The 17,714-nt window shown below is 39.4% G+C and overlaps 1 protein-coding gene and 1 pseudogene across 5 annotated transcripts in view; one reads left to right on the top strand and one right to left on the bottom strand.

Moving 5' to 3' along the window:
* Nucleotides 1-17,714, top strand: part of BICD1 (BICD cargo adaptor 1) — a 256,993-nt gene that overhangs the window by 88,268 nt on the left and 151,011 nt on the right. The window lies entirely within an intron of this gene.
* LOC112867414 (transcription initiation factor TFIID subunit 9-like) lies at nt 16,135-16,992 on the bottom strand (annotated as a pseudogene).

Raw genomic sequence — 17,714 nt, 5'->3', positions numbered from 1 at the left:
TAATAACGTTATTGACTAAGGAGTCTTGGCTTTCTCGGGTTTGTGGAACCAGTCACTCTTCATCCACATGTATTCCAGCTTGTGACAGTTGCCTCCTCTCATATTCTCTGGTGGAAAGATAGATACATATTTAATTTTACTGGAGGTTTAAAGGCTTTTCAGGGAGAACTAAAAATACCTATGTTTCCATCTATCTTTACCCAGAAGTTGGAATATTACTTTCTACAGTGAAGTCATGAATTTAGGTATATTTTAGTACTTGGAAAGAAACATAAAAGAACTAAATACGTGTTTATAAAAAAGTTCCACTCTACTAATTTGTCATATTGAATGCCATGGTGTATAGTAATTCTGACTATAAAATGAAAATTATTTTTAGACTTGATTTTTTTCTCTGATTAATATTTGAAATCCTTAAAAGTTACTATCAGGAGCCTTTTATTTTGTGCATATAAATGCAGTAAGACAGCTTGTTGGTTATCTTATGCACTTATGTATTATCTTATGAAATATATTTTTGCCCATTTCAGGTTCACATAAACTAATGATTCTATCAGAAAACATAATTTTTCACTCACTGGATTTTGGAACATAATTCAGTTTTTTTTTTCAGTAACTACCGTTTATAATTGGAATTTACTTGTTATCATTCTAACAGCAAAATACTGGCCTATGTAATTTGAGTGCAATTACATTTTTCTCTTTATGTCTGTATGTACTTCATCAATTTAGTAAAAGCAATAGCAAAACTTTGAAATTCCTGCACAGCAGATTGCAGAGGAAATATCTGCTGATTTGTCTGCACTGTAAGACCCTGGTTCTGACAGAATTGTGATGGTAATTGCTCAAAGATGTATTCTGTTTACTAAGACTAATGTTGCATCTGTTTTTAATTAGCTGCTACAAATGATAAACTGCCAGTTTATGCTTGTTAGATTTACTTAAATTTATTCTATTCCAAATAAAGGAGAACTTAAAGAATACCAATATAGGACAGAAAACTGCTCATTGTCAATCAAGTTCAGAAAGGTGGTGGTAAATATCTCCATGCATCTTTTTGATTTTATGGGAAGGAGAAAAACTTGACTTCCTGTGGTACAGGCGATTATATCTCATGTCTATTGTAGTTTCCTAATTTTTTCGTATATATGAATTACTGTTTTGAGTAGATGATTCATTTCCAAGGACAAGGCTCTCTGCAGTCTCACACTGTCTGCCACTGTGTATAGAAAATGTTTACTGACATAAGGAGATTTGTAGTATTCCTATTCATAAGAGTTTTAAAAGTTGTTTTGAGAAAAAGGGTTGGAAAGGACGGAGAGTTAAAAGTGTTATGATTTATCATGAAATTTGGTGAATATCATTCACAGTGCTTTATCCAGTGGGTTGGAAAAATGCGTGATAATTTCTTATTTTTTCATAATTTTACAGGCTGTTAAGCCATCTTGCTGTTAGTTTTAAAAGAGCAGTATTGGGGCGCCTGGGTGGCGCAGTCGGTTGAGCGTCCGACTTCAGCCAGGTCACGATCTCGCGGTCCGTGAGTTCGAGCCCCGCGTCGGGCTCTGGGCTGATGGCTCAGAGCCTGGAGCCTGTTTCCGATTCTGTGTCTCCCTCTCTCTCTGCCCCTCCCCCGTTCATGCTCTGTCTCTCTCTGTCCCAAAAATAAATAAACGTTAAAAGAGCAGTATTGGGGGTGCCTGGCTGGCTCAGTTGGTAGAGCATGTGACTCTTGATCTCAGGGTTGTGAGTTCAAGCCCCACATTGGGTGTAGAGCTTACTTAAACAGGAAAGGATTATGACATGCTGAAAGATGAGATATGATGGTTTAGCATCTTGGGGCACCTGGCTGGCTCAGTTGGTGGAGGATGTGACTCTCAATTTTGGGGTTGTGGGTTTGAGCCCCATGTTGGGTGTAGAGATAACTTAAAATCTTTAAAAAAAAGAGCAATGTTGATGATCATAATCAGGACTGTTGAAGAAAGAGGACATTTTAAGTAACTGTAAAGTGTTTAAGTTGTGTTGGTATCTAATGCAGTGCCTTGCAAGGAGAAAACATTTATTGATTTGGTTTCTTGGCATACTGATTCCTTGCTACCGTATGGCCTTGAATAGTCAGTAATTGACTAAGACCAAAATGTTATATGGCAGATGATTGTTTTCCGTCCTAGGTGAGGACCTAATGAGAAGTTGCTTAAAATAGCATCAAAGGAACTTAGACTTCAGAAAAACAAAAGGAGGATAACAGGAATCCTTTTGCAGAGGATTCCTTTTTACCTGAAACTTTGGAAAACAGGTAAATGAATTAGAAAGTTCAATTTTTATAACTTTTGCTTTCTTGATTTTCATTGTTATGTGCAGTTTGTGAAATCTAAATTTTCTTCATGAAATGTGTTTTATGGTTTAATAGAACAGTTAGGTCAAGTTAGTTAAGTTATATCGATAGAGTTATATATTAGAATGTCAGCTTTGTTCCTGTCAGCTAATTGTGGCGGAACCAATTTGTATTTTTCAATATGATTTGTTGAATTCCAGAAGTTTATTTGTTAGTTGTTACAAACATGGTTTTATATTTAAGCTCTGTCCAGATGGAGGTGTTTTTACCTTTGCATGTGCCTGAACTAATAGTGCCAGAGAACAGAGGAGCAGAACTACCCCCCAGGCGCCTCGCCCCTTCCATAGCCTTCACTACCTGGCAGGGAAGCAGGGACTTCACGTCTCTAAGCCACTGGTAGAGTCCCTTCCCCAGGACCTGGGAAGGAATATGACAAGTAAAAAAGGCCAAAGTAAAGGTCATACCTAATTTAAATTATTGCTTTTGTCATATTCTCTGCCAGTCACAAGAATGTTTTATTATTAATCACAAACCAAGGAATTGCTATTCTTAATTTATAATGCTTTTTTTTAAATGTTTATTTACTTTTGAGAGAGCGAGAGAGAGTGTGAGCAGAGGAGGGTCAGAGAGAGAGGGAGACATAGAATCCAAAGCAGGCTCCAGGCTCCAAGCTGTCAGCACAGGGCCCGATGTGGGGCTCAAACTCACAAACCTGAGATCATGACCTGAGCCTAAGTGGGACGCTTAACCGACTGAGCCACCCAGGTGCCCTGTAATTTATAATGCTTCTAAAGAGCCGCATCCAGTGCTATGGTTTTGATACTTTAGTAGTCACTGAAGCTAAGTTATGCTGTGATAACAAACCACCCTCAAAGTTTCAGGGGCTTGCAGAGGTTTGTCCCTCACGCTCTACATCTGTTATAGGTAACTAAGACTTATTCCATGTCGTTGCCATTCTGAGACATGAGCCACGGAAGCAGCCCCTCTCTGAGACTTTGCTTATCATTTAGCAGAGGGGGAAAATCCCACAGTGAAAACCTACAGTGGATCTTAAAGCTTCTGCTTGAAAGTGGCACATGTCATGCCACACACATTTTACAAACCAAGTCACATGGCCGCTCTGGGGTGGGCACAGAGGGGCACCGCAGGTCATGCAGCCAAGTCTGGTGTCAGTGTGGCAGGGGTGTATAGTCCTTCCTTGTGGGGCCACCAATAGTTTTGAATAGCGATACCATCTCCTTATAAAATCTTGAGATTCGTCTGTGTGTGTGATGAGGTCTGAATGTTGACTGACTTTTCATGCAAAGACAGCCATCTGTACTCAACCCATCATTTCATTTCTTCTGGGATTTATAGGAAAATAGCCTGTCTCAACCCCTTTGCATCTATGTGGGACCAGAAGACTACTTATGGCCAGGGTATTATGGAGAGAAGTGTTGTGTGGCACTTCCAGACCTAGCTCCCAAACATCTAGTAAAATCCCCCCTCCTCTCATTATTGTTGAGGTGAATTCAGAGGAGCCTACTTCTCTAAATCACAGTTCCAAGGGGATGTAGTCGAGAGAACCACCTGACCAGAAACATCTACTTTGAACCATGGGATAGAACAAATGAACCTTTGTTGTCTTATGACACTAAGATTTCATGGTTGCTTATTCCTGTGTTACCCTATCCTGACTAATAAAACCTTGCTTTATGGTTTATTTAATGATACTCATTTACTAGGATTATGTACATTCTGTAATAGAGTGGCCAAATAAGACATACTTCCAAAATTGCTGAAAGTATGCATAGATTTCTTTTTTATTTATTAAAATTTTTTTAATGTTTATATAATTTTGAGAAGGGGAGAGATAGAGGTGAGTGGGGGAGGGACAGAGAGAGAGGAAGACACAGAATTCAAAGCAGTCTCCAGGCTCTGAGCTGTCAGCACAGAGCCTGACATGGGGCTCGAATTCAAGAACCATGCTATCATGACCTGAGCCAAAGTTGGACACTTAAGACTGAGCCACCCAGGCGCTCCTCTTTTTTTTAAATGTTTATTTATTTTTGAGAGACAGAGCACGAGTGGGAGAGGTGCATAGAGAGGGAGACAGAGAATCTGAAGCAGGCTCTAGGCTCTGAGCTATCAGCACAGAGCCCTATGTGGGGCTCGAGCTCACAAACCATGAGATCATGACTTGAGCTGAAGTCGGACACTTAACCGACTGAGCCACCCAGGTGCCCCTGCATAGATTTCTACTGTAGAAATCTGAATATGTGACTAAAGAATTGATTTTTAGATTTTATTTAATTTTTTCAAAGTTTATTAGAGAGAGAGAGAGTATGTGCAAGCATGTGCGGGGAGGGGCAGAGAGAGTAGTAGAGAGAGACAGCAGACTCCATGCTGTCAGTGCAGAGCCTGACATGAGGCTCAATCCCATGAATCTTGAGATCATGACCTGAGCCAAAATCAAGCATTGGATGCTTAACTGACTGAGCCACCTAGGCACCTCCAGATTTTATTTAATTGTCATTAATGTAAATGTAAATGTCCACATGGGGCCAATGGCTCCCATATTGGACCACAGGGCTTTAAACAGTAGGAAGCTTTTTAACTTTTTGATGTATTATAAACCTTTCCACTATTTCATCCATTAAGCATAAAACCAATGTGTTGTCTAAATTAGACACTTACTGAATGACTGAGACTTATAAAAATGAAGAGCAAAAATTAATCACATTTTTATATAGTGTTTCATTGGGGACAGTTTTGACATGGGAGCACGAGTCAGAGTTCTTTACTAGTACGAGTTGACATGAGGGCCCATGTTAATAGGTTCCAAATATAGTGCAGAAGAACAAATGGTGAAATGGACATTTTTGCCAAAGTATAAGTGTAATCTTTACTGACATAAAATAAATTTAAAATGAGTAAGACTTCACAGTCTTAAGTTTAAAAAATTTTTCACTGTGAAGTATGTAAGATGTGTTGAGTTGATAACTTTGCAAATGCTGTGCCTTTGCCTGAATCTCTGTATTACATTTGTAGAGATGCTTGTGATCCCAGGAACCATTTACAGCTATCATGAAAAACGATCTACATTTCTCTATGTTTAAAGGTCCATTTCAAAGCAGGAGCTGAGTCATGTAATGGAAATAGTATTGGATTCAGAGCAAATATCTATATTCTGTTGTCCACACTCTAACTTGCTATATGAACTTAGGTATGTTATCTAAATTCTCTGGGTCTCAATGTCTTCTACAGTGAACGTATGAGCTTAGACTCCTCACCAAATTCTAAAATTCTATGGTTGAACTTCCCTCTATTTCAATCATGTTTTTTCTCCTTAACCATTTGTTATTTATTTACTATTAGAGAGAGGGGGGAAAGCATGCTCAAGTGGGAGAAAAAGGCAGAGAGAGAGAAACAGAAACAGAGAGACAGAGACAGAGAGAATCTTAAGCAGGTCCCACGCTTAGCATGGAGCCTGATGTGGGGCTCGATTCCATGACTCTGGGATTATGACCTGAGCTAAAATCAAGGTTGGACTCTCAACCAGGTTGGACTGAGCCACCCTGGAGCCCCTAACCATTTGTTATTTACACATGGAATGGGGCATATTAGAACTGAGCCCACCCGTGTCAACATGACTTAACTCTTTGCTCCAGGAAATTATCTTGCTCAGGAAGATTAGACAGTAATTTAATAAATAACTTCACTGTTTGCTTTAGAAAATTCTTGCAAATCAATTTATCAGGACAAACACTTTGCTCATCTGGGCAAACAGCTCTCTTAATAGAACGATATATTGTTCATCTGGGCAAACAGTTTGACAAGTATGGAGAACAATGACATTATGCTTTGGGGTCTTGAAAGTGAATCTGCTGTAAACGCTATCTAATTGGGAGAAAAATATCTTAGTATGTGAGTCTAGGTATTTTTCTTGACTAGCATGAGATTCTACATAGTTTGTATATTGCTGAGGTTAATTATATATAACGTGGATAGTGAGAACATAGACATTGGGTTAATTATAACAAGGCAGGTGAGCAAAATCAATTTTCTCTGTCAAACATAGTTTACATCTTTATGTAAACAACAACTTGTTTATAAAATACATTCTAAGAAATTCACTTTTCTATAACAAACATAACATAGTTTTAAGGTTCGAGGTTAAAGCCCTTATAGTTTGCATCTTTTTTTAGTTAAGTAAGCTCTTTGCCCAACGTAGGGCTTGAACTCACAACCCCGAGATCAAGATTCTCATGCTCTACTAAGTCAGCCAAGTGCCCCAACTCTTTATAGGTTGAAATAACATACTACAGAGGTTCCCTGACATTACTTACCCAACATTTAAGAGCTACTTATTAGTTTGACAAGAGGCAGAGCATGTGCAAATTTAAACTTAAAGCAGAAATTTGTGCCTGTTGTTTGAGTATTCTTTGTTCAGTGTGCTTTTAAGACTCCCAAATGAAACTACTTCTCAACTTGTCATATTTTTGATCCTTCCTGAATTCTTTTTTTTTTTTAATTTTTTAATCTTTATTTATCTTTGAGAGAGAGAGACAGAGTGAGAGTGAGGGAGGGACAGAATCTGAAGCAGGCTCCAGGCTCTGAGCTGTCAGCACAGAGCCTGATGGGAGGCTCGAACTCATGAACTGTGATATCATGACCTGTGCCAAAGTTGGATGCTTAACTGACTGAGCCACCCAGGCACCCCAATCATTTCCGAATTCTTAAATAACTTCTATCAAAGTTATTTTTCTCAAAATTTCTCACTCAGTACCTTCATTACTCATGTGTTCTCTCTTTAATTTTAACCAAGACTGAATCAAGGTATTTTCAGATTTATACTTTGTATTTCCTCACGAAATGTGGTAGAAAAAGTTTTGTCCTTAGAGTCATAGTTTTACCTTAGGAAATTGAAACATGGATCTGAAGGCAGGTTGTTGAAGATATGGAGTTAGAACTTAGAATGTGCCTTTAAGAAGGAATAACCCTGAGAAGAGCCTGTGACATTACATTTTGTTGTTCTGACATAGCCATTTTGTTGTGGGATCCTTTGGTGTGTACTAAAAAGGATACCTTGGTTTTCAGTTGAAAGAAATGGCCAAATAATGTGCAAAGCAGACAGCCTTACCTTTCCTGAGCCTCATCCTGGTTGGCTACCTGTTACATTCTCTTTCCCTTCCTGAACTCCTCTTCCCCTACTCCCCACCCTGGCCCTGTGGATACTGGATAATGTTGAATTGGGGATGTGGCATAAGGTGAATTGGAGGGAAGCATGAGATGGGCTAATGGTTAAATAACATCTGGCAGGCCAACTGCATATAACTAGGCATTAGAAGTTTTCCAGCCACCCTTACTTATCTCAGGAAAAGCCATCAGTCATTAAAAACAAAGCATCTTTTCCTTCCTGAGATTTTACTTATATCTTAAAAAAAAATTTTTTTTTAACATTTATTTATTATCGAGAGACAGACATAGAGCATGAGCAGGGGAGGGGCAGAGAGAGGGGGAAATACATACTCTGAAGCAGGCTCCAGGCTGTGAGCTGTCAGCACAGAGCCCAACACGGGGCTTGAACTCACAGACTGTGAGATCATGACCTGAGCCAAAGTCGGATGCTTAACCCAACTGAGCCACCCAGGCGTCCCTACTTATATCTTTAATGTCTGCATCTCAAATTCCATTCCTCTCATTTCTCCCTAAAGTTTTTTTTTTAAGATTTTATTTTTAAGATCAATACACCCAATGTGGGGCTCAAACTCACAACCCGGAGATTAAGAGTCGTCCCCTCCACTGGCCGAGCCAGCCAGATGCCCCTCATTTCTCCTTAAAGTTAAAGGCACTGATGCAGATTGGAATTGGAGTGGAAATGTTTGGGCTTGTGGGAGAAAAATTCATATTAGTTTTGGTTTGAAGAGAAGAATCTACTTGTGGTTATCATATTATTACAATCAGTCCCGATGGAAGAAACCGAAAAGTCTTGTTTTCTTACTGACTAAGGAATTTAAGGACTTTGCCAAGGATGTTACATATAGAGGGCTGGAGACAGCTTCCTTGACAGCCAATTAGTATGTATAGTTTTGAAGTTTATGACTATATTCCTCAAGAAATAGAATTAGCCTTCTGAAGTCTGGATGTCTCCAGGTAACTTGTTACACATTGGTTGGGACGCTTTTATGATGAAAAGGTACAGAGTAGCCGTAAGTAAGACAGGAAAGAATCTTCGCCCGGCACACGGTTAGGATTTGTAGATCTCCAAGTCCTAGGTATTATGGCTGTTCCTAGCCTTCACCTTATCAACTGGCTATGACTGCTTGTCTAACACAAATCTCTGAGTAATAAGCATGCATCATATATTTTTTTTCCTAGTCCTTATGTATAATGATGAGTTTGGGGAGAGGACCAAATATCCTTAAAGTTCTATAGACATTTTAATAAATTGTTGAGAGGAGAATGATTATAGGAGTAACATGTATGTTATAAATGCTCTAAAAATACTGAAAAAAAATAATGAGGAGCCTGAACATTCTTCATAGCCAGGGTCGGGGTCAGGGATGAATGTTGCATGACTTGGTAATAAAACCTGCACCTGTGCGCTTTGACAGGCCAGTCTGAATACCCTGCTTGTTAGTCTGTTTCCCCACCCTCATCTTCCCCATGCTGGTGGTTGAGAGGCACCTCTAGCCTACTTATTTCATGATTTTACTCCTCCCTTTAGTTCTTAGCACCAGGTCTGCTTAGTACTGCACCAAGGTCTGTTTTTCCTAAAATGCCCCCTCACTCTCATGGCTTCTGATGGTCTGGAAGTAAGTACCATCTACCTCCTTCCTTCTCCCTCAAGGCTTTTTGTGAAACCAGTCACCCTCAACTGGAAGCTTTTTCCACTTCCTTCTTGCCTGTTCACTATCAGTGTTTCCCTTTAAGACCAACATCATAGAGGAGCCTTTAGGTCTGGGCTCTGGTTTCATCAATTACTGGACTGGTGATCCTAGACAAATTTCTTACCTTTAATTTCTCAATATATTTTTTCCCTTTTATATCACGGCTGTTAACTTTTCATTTACTGTTCATTTCCACCTTTACTGATGTTCCACTGTTTTCTATTAAGAGTATGCCATGAATTCACAAAGACATGAATATAAGACTAGTAGGAATGAACTGCAGAGAAGAATAAATGTGAGGCGGAAAGGAGGTTATTGTGAATTAGAATAAAATTTGTTTATTTTTTAATGTTTATTTTTGAAAGAGAGAGAGTGCAAGCCAGGGAAGGCAGAGAGGGAAGGGGACAGAGGATCTGAAGCAGGCTCCGTGCTGGCAGCAGAGAACCTGATGTGGTGCTTAAAAACTGTGAGATCATGACCTGAGCCAAAGTTGAACGTTTAACTGACTGAGCCACCCCGGTGCTGCTAGAATAGAATGTATTAATAGTTCTTGTAAATTTTTGGAAAGTATTGAGGATAATTAAAAGTTAAAAAATTATATAAGACAGTATATGGGGTACCTGGGGGCTCAGTCAGTTAAGTGTCCAACTCTTTTTTTTTTTTTTTTTTTAATTTTTTTTTTTTCAACGTTTATTTTATTTTTGGGACAGAGAGAGACAGAGCATGAACGGGGGAGGGGCAGAGAGAGAGGGAGACACAGAATCGGAAACAGGCTCCAGGCTCTGAGCCATCAGCCCAGAGCCCGACGCGGGGCTCGAACTCACGGACCGTGAGATCGTGACCTGGCTGAAGTCGGACGCTTAACCGACTGTGCCACCCAGGCGCCCCAGGTGTCCAACTCTTAATTTTGGCTCAGGTCATGATCCTAAGTTCATGAGATCGAGCCCCATATTGGGCTCTGCCCTCACAGCACAAAGCTGCTTGGGATTCTCTCTTTCAACCTCTCTCTCTGCCCCTCTCCTGTGCTTGTGCTCTCTTTCTCTCTTTCTCAAAATAAGTAAACATTTAAAAATATGAAAAAAAATATCCAAGAGACTATATCACTTACAATTTGGCTACATTTTACAGAAAACTCAAGTAGGAGTGGTTTAAACATAAAAGAGGCCCAAAACTAAATAGTTCAGCACTAGTTTGGCAATCCTGTGGTCACAAAGAACCCAGGCTTCTTCCCACCTTCTTCCTGCTCTCCTTAGTGCTGGCTTACATGCCAAAAGTCTGCTTATAGTCACAAGATGCTCTTAGCACTCCAGCCATCATGTCTGTATTCCAAGTTGGAAGAAAATGAAATGGCAAAAGTGCACATCTGTCAACTGAATCAGCCCCCTTTGAAGGAGCTTCCCTGGCTTCTATCTACTTGGCTTCTGCTTACATTTCCTTGAACTCCTGTAGAAGTCAAGAAGTTAGGAAAAGCAGTCTTTAAGCTAGGGCAGTATACCCCAAATAACATCAACATTTCTTATGAAGGAGAGAGAGGGTGGATATTGTTTAGATAACTCACAGTCCCTTCCACAACAGCAAACTAGGGTGGGGGTAGCTGGATGACAGTTTCACTTTGGTTTATTTTTATTTTTATTTTTATTTGTGTTTTTAATTAAAATTGTTTTTAATGTTTATTTTTGAGAGAGAGAGAGAGAGAGAGAGAAAATGTATGAGTGGGGGAGGGGCAGAAAGAGAGGGAGACACAGAATCTGAAGCAGGCTCTAGGCTCTGAGCTGTCAGCACAGAGCCCAACATGGGGGCTCGAACTCACAAACTGTGAGATCATGAGCTGAAGTCGGACACTTAACCAACTGAGCCACCCAGGCGCCCCTATTTTTATTTTTTAAAGTAGGCTTCATGCTAGCGTGGAGCCCAACACGAGGATGGAACTCAGAATCCTGAGATCAAGACCTGAGCTGAGACCCAGAGTCTGATGCTCAACTGACTGAGCCACGCAGGCACCCCAGTTTCACTTTGTTTTAGCCTAATCTTTGCTTAAATTACTTTTGTATTTCCTAACTTCCTATAAGTTCAGAACAAAAGTCTCATATTATCTTAGTAATGCTTTTTATCAGGTTTTTCATTTTCCGATTTGCTGCAGTTCTGCTCTGCATAGTACAGAATACTTGATGCCCAGGCTCTGGAGTCAGGCCACTGGGCTTTTAATCCTGGCTGTCCCGTTGTCCAGCTGGTGACTTTGGCAGATTACTGAACCTACTATTCAAAATAGTCAATAATAATACCATTATTTATTTTAAGTAATGTTTTAGGCTGAGGTGGTTTTTATTTTTTTTTATTTTTTTTATTTTTTTTTTCAACGTTTATTTATTTTTGGGACAGAGAGAGACAGAGCATGAACGGGGGAGGGGCAGAGAGAGAGGGAGACACAGAATCAGAAACAGGCTCCAGGCTCCGAGCCATCAGCCCAGAGCCCAACGCGGGGCTCGAACTCACAGACCGCGAGATCGTGACCTGGCTGAAGTCGGACGCTTAACCGACTGCGCCACCCAGGCGCCCCTAGGCTAAGGTGGTTTTTAAACATTCAAGTAAAAGATCAGGTTACTTTACATGAAGGCAAGAAGACACCCTCAAAACATTTGGTTCATATATTTTGTTAACCAATAAGAACATGAGGGTCCACATACAGAGGAAAAGAAACAATATATCCAAGAAACATTTTTCTTTTCTTATTTGATTCGTAATAAAAGTCACTCAATGTAGTCTCATATCTCAGTCACAACTGAGTTTTAAGAAAATCTAGGCCACATTGATAACTCCATGTTAATACTGCTTTTTTATTTTTGCTAATAGCTGCAAAACCAGGAATATTTCCTCATTACTTTCTTCTTTAGGCTTTCCAAAAAGCCTACAGTATTTCTTCTCTGAGAATAGAGTGTGAGATAATCTTTTTCCTGAATGAAACAAGGTTTTCCTTTTCTGACTCTGGAACTAGAATGATCTCCTGGGGGATCCCTCTTATCTAGGGCGATTGTGGTGGTCACTCTGCCTGAGATGATTTCTGTTCACTTTCTTGAGCTGAATCACCTCAATGGCTCTACAAGTTGTCCTTCAAAGCACTAGACTTGTTTTTATACAAAACTTGCATATAAATAAAACCACCAGTTTTCCTAAGTTTTAACGAGGCCTTGATATTCCAGCAATTTGGTACCTAAATGCACAGGTTCTGAATGAATGTTGGAAGGAAGGAAGGATGGCAGAAAGGGAAAAAGGGAAGGGAGGGAAAGTTAGCAAAAAGAAATTGTTTTTTTACTGAATATTGGTTTGATTTTTAGTTGGGAAAAGGAATGTAAAATTTATTATTTTTCTACTTGGAGACCCAGAATATAACTTATGATGACTTAAGAAGTTAAGTTCCTTTTATCTACATCTTAATAGACAAAGACGCTCAATGGATAAAATCCAGAAAAAAATTTTACCTGTATTTTATACATATTTTGTTCAGAAAACAGAATCTATTTAAAGATTGAAGAGTTTTTTTTTTTTTTTTCTGGTTGTAATACTCATAAAATGTGTGCATTTGAGTTTTGCTCCTGGACAGACATATTCTGCTAAGCAAGCAGTCTTAAAAGAGATTGATTGCTGAGCATGTATGTTTTTCCTTATGCTGATTCTTCTGTAATTTGCTTGAGACTGTGGATAGCTATAGTAATAAGAGACTAGCTTAGGCAAAGGAGGCTGAAGTGAACCATCAGAAATAAGACTGACTATATACATCAACTAAGGGACAGTGGTTGCCTAACCCTTTTGACCCCAAGATTTCTTATGACATAAATCACCCTGCCAACAACAGAAAAATATACTTAGAACCCAGGGAAAGCTAGGGAAGAGGAAGCATGGTGATCACCAGCCTGGCCAGATGGAGTCCTTTTGGTTGAGCCAAGTTCACCAGGGTAGAAGACCAGATCTTAGCTTGAGGCCCACACCCTGATGAGTAAAACATGTGTTAAAGACTTCAAGGGGCCCAGTGGGGAACAATGGGCAAGATTTGGAGGTCCTGAACTTCCCTAAGTTTTGGGGGTGGGAGAGGAAAGGTGTAACTTTTTTCTTTTTCTACTTTTTGGGTTTATCTATATTTTCCTCAGTAATTACATATATTACTTATATAAAGGTTTTATATATTCACTGGCTAAATTTCAAAATCAATATGGATTTGCTCCTTTCCTACAAAGTATGACATTTTCGTTTAATAGATTGCCATCAGTACTCACATTCTGTTTGATGCAGATAGTTCAAAGCTTAAATAACAATGAATAAGGTTTAGATGATACAAGTTACCCCTTCTTTCTCAGGGGAACTGCCCCTCACTTCAGTACCCTAACATCTGTGGCGCATTATGGGATAGTCTAGAGACAGGCACACTTCTGTCAATATGATTTATGATGGACTTGGCACTTGATATCAGCAGGAAAGGAGGGGCAATTCATTACATTGTGCTAGGGATATTGATTATTTATATAGAAAATAATTAAAATAGATCTGTACTTCATTCCACACACAAAAATCAATTTCATGTAGATTAAGGGACTTAAATGTAAAAGGCAAAACTTTTGAACTTTTGGAAGAAAATACAGAATAGCCTTATGACCTTGAAGAAGGGAAGGATCTTAAATGAGACACAAAAGTCCTGGCCAGAAAGCAAGGGATTAGTCACTGGACCTAAAACTAAGGACATTACTTCATCAAAAGACATCACTAAAAGATTGGAGCAGCGGGGAGAGCAACAAACCAGAAAATATTTGCCATACTTATTAGTAACAAATAGTAAGGGAACAGGAACCCGTCCTTTAGAAAATGAGACCTTATGTTTTGAAAAGACACTGTAAAATGTGTGAAAAGACAAACCATAAATACTGGGGGAAGATATTTGCCATGCATATAACTGACAAATTAGTAAAGGCGGGGGCGGGGGGAAACACTCTGTTGAAAAATGAAAAAAAAAAGCCTTGAGTAGAAACTACACAGAAATGGAAAGGTGAATGGTTAATAAAAATATGAAAATGCATAATCTCATTTGTAATCATGGAAATGCAAATTAAACCACTAGGTGGTACTATTTTACCCTCCCCAAGGTGGTAAAAACTTTAAAGTCTTAAAGTAAACAGTAAGGATGTGGGGCATTAGGAACTCTCGGTCACTGCTGGTGGCAGTGTGAGTTGGTCCAGCACTGGAGTCCCCTGCAGCCCTGCTGGGGAGAGCAGAGCTGTGTGTGATCTGCAACCTGGCCATTCAGCTCCTGGCCCGCACCCCAGACCCGTGGTGCTCAACCCTTCCTTACATTAAAATCTCAAAATGAGTGTGTCAGAAATACTTAGGCGAAGACTTACCCCAGACTTGTGGATACCAAACTGTGTGCCCAGGGTGCCCAGGGGCACTGCAACAGCCCCACAGAGGACCAAGGGATATTCACATATATTTGTTTGAGGGCAACACAGTGATAGTTGGCCTCTGTTGACATTGTGTGAGCTACTAGCTCCAGATAGTTCAGTTCACAGTTTCAATATCAGATTGGGCTACATTCTTCTTTTTTTTTTTTTTTTAGCACAATATTTTGCAAAGCTGGGTTTTCAGTGGTTGCTAATAAAAAGCAGATGCCATGCGAAAATCAATGTGTAACAGGAAATGAGGGTGACAGGGTCCAGTCTGATTCCAGGTTTGAGAAGTTGTGCAGTGCCCAGTGGATACACACATCTCATTAGTAAATAATTATGGTTATTTAAGAATGACATTAGAATATTATTTTTTCTTTAAATTTGCATACATTAGATTTTTTTATGAATGACAACTTTATTTTTTTATTTTTTATTTTTTTACTTTCTGTAATTTATTTGTCTTTTATAATTTACATCCATGTTAGTTAGCACATGGTGCAACAATGATTTCAGGAGTAGATTCCGTAAGCCCCTTACCTGTTTAGCCCATCCTCCCCTCCCACAACCCCTCCAGCAACCCTCTGTTGTTCTCTATATTTAAGAGTCTCTTATGTTTTGTCCCCCTCCCTGTTTTTATATTATTTTTGCTTCCCTTCCCTTGTGTTCATCCGTTCTGTGTCTTAAAATCCTCCTATGAGTGAAGTCATATGACATTTGTCTTTCTCTGACTGACTGATTTTGCTTAGCATACTACCCTCTAGCTCCATCCACATAGTTGCAAATGGCAAGATTTCATTCTTTTTGATTGCCGAATTATACTCCATTGTATATATATACCACGTGTTCTTTATCCATTCATCCATCAGTGGACATTTGGGCTCTTTCCATAATTTGGCTATTGTTGCGAGTGCTGCTGTAAACACTGGGGTGCATGCGTCCCTTCGAAACAGCACACCTGTATCCCTTGGATAAATACCTAGCAGTGCAATTGCTGGGTCGTAGGGTAGTTCTATTTTCAGTTTTTTGAGGAACCTCCATACTGTTTTCCAGAGTGGCTGCACCAGCTTGCATTCCCACCAACAATGCAAAAGAGATCCTCTTTCTCCACATCCTCGCCAACATGTGTTGTTGCCTGAGTTGTTAATGTTAGCCATTCTGACAGGTGTAAGGTGGTATCTCATTGTGGTTTTGATTTGTATTTCCCTGATGATGAGTGATGTTGAGCACTTTTTCATGTGTCGGTTGGCCATCTGGATGTCTTCTTTGGAGAAGTATCTATTCAGTGTGACAACTTTTTTTTTTACACTTAAAGGCTGATGAAAAACCATTACTAATCCTTTTAAAGAAAATGCAACATCTCGATCAGAAAGGATAACTGTATTTACTCATTAAATACCATTTACGTTTTTTACAACACAACTCGAAGACACCGAACATACGTGTTTAATCTCAGTACAGTGGATTCAAGACCAAGTATAAGTGTTAAAGCATCAAGGCCAGATTACAAATTATCGTAGTCGTCATTGTCGTTGTCATCATCATCATCATCATCATCATCATCATCATCTCATTTTCTTTTCAGCGCATTTGATGATTCATTAGCAGTACTTTGTGATGACACCATTTTAGTGGTAATAAGGATGTTTTTGGACCCAATTAATGATGGATTAACCAGAATGTTCTGAACTGTGGATGTTGCAGAAATTGATGCTTTATCAGCTCGGGACTGTGCAGTGGGCAGCACAGGACTGTAAACCTGTGCTCTGTGAGGAACATTGGAGTCCCGAATTTAGTTGACACAGTGTGGGTTTGTGGGTTTGGCATGGCAAGTGTGGGTCTACTAGTCTACTACATCGTGGTCTGCTAGTAACTGAACCAATACTTAACTGTGGAACTGTTATTCTTCTCACAGAAGTAGATGCCTTTTTTTTTTTAATAAAGACTGAAGTCTATAGTTTGGAGCAGTGAACCAGTATCTCTCAGGTGGCAACCTGGGACCTGAATATGGCTTGGTTACTGGCAAAGGAGTTTGATTTCTTTGCCTTGCAACATCTAATAGAAAAATCTCTTGGGGGAGGGGAGGTAAAAGACTGATCAGCATTACATTGGGTTGCCAATCACACATCATTTGCATTAATAGGAGCTTTCTTAGCATGCCTTCAATAAATTTTTGCTTCATCTAGAATTGTGGTCACATATCGGAAGGCAAACTCCATCTGATTTATAACTCTTGGCTTATATTCTGTAATGCCCATATCTTCAGGATTTGTGCCATCATCTGTGCATCTTTCAGCGTGCTCTTGGGAGAAGCCATCTTGCCAGACTCCATGATCTCCATTGTGGCTAAATAACCCACATTAATGTATTTCAGTCCTGATCTTGCAAGTTCTTTGCCTAGCACGTTTTTTCCAACCCCTGGTGTACCACACTGGCTCCAGGAGCCTTGGCTCACGTGCTGTACATACGTTAGTTTTTCAAACACCTACTACATTGTTAGGACATAAATACTTATTTAGGAAAGAGTTGTTCAGTAGTTCTTTTGTCCTGGGGTGCCATGAAAACATTATTGAGACACCAGGTGTGCCTTAAACGATGAATGCTTAGGAATCTCTATCCCAAATCAGTTAACTCAGAATATTTGGAGATGGAGTCTGTGTGTCTGTTTTCAAGAACTTGACAGGTGATTCTAATAGGCCACTAGGGCTGTACCATTATAGAGAAACTTTTGCACTTATGATTTAGGATAATGCTATTCAAAGTATATCTGGGGACTAGCACTGTTTGCAAATTATTTCCTGCAGGTCTGTACCAAGATAAATATAGTTTATATTAATCATACTTTCAGTGAGGTACAGTTTTTATAATCCTTTTGTAATCCTCTTTTACTCCTATGTTATGTTTGTTCTGGTTAAGTTTATTGAAATACAATTTTATGTCTCTTACATTTATTAATAAAAAAAATGGTTAAGTGAATGCTGGTTAGGATGTGGAGCCCTGTGAACCCCCATGCATTGCTGGTGCAAATGAAAAATGATGCAGCCACTTTGGAAGACAATTTGTGGGTTTCCTATAAAACTAAAC

This window comes from Puma concolor, chromosome B4, assembly GCF_028749965.1.
Source record: "Puma concolor isolate L17-30 chromosome B4, mPumCon1.1.hap2, whole genome shotgun sequence".
NCBI lineage: Eukaryota > Metazoa > Chordata > Mammalia > Carnivora > Felidae > Puma > Puma concolor.
Note: the sequence above shows the minus strand (reverse complement) of the source record. Positions and strands in the feature narration are given on the sequence as shown.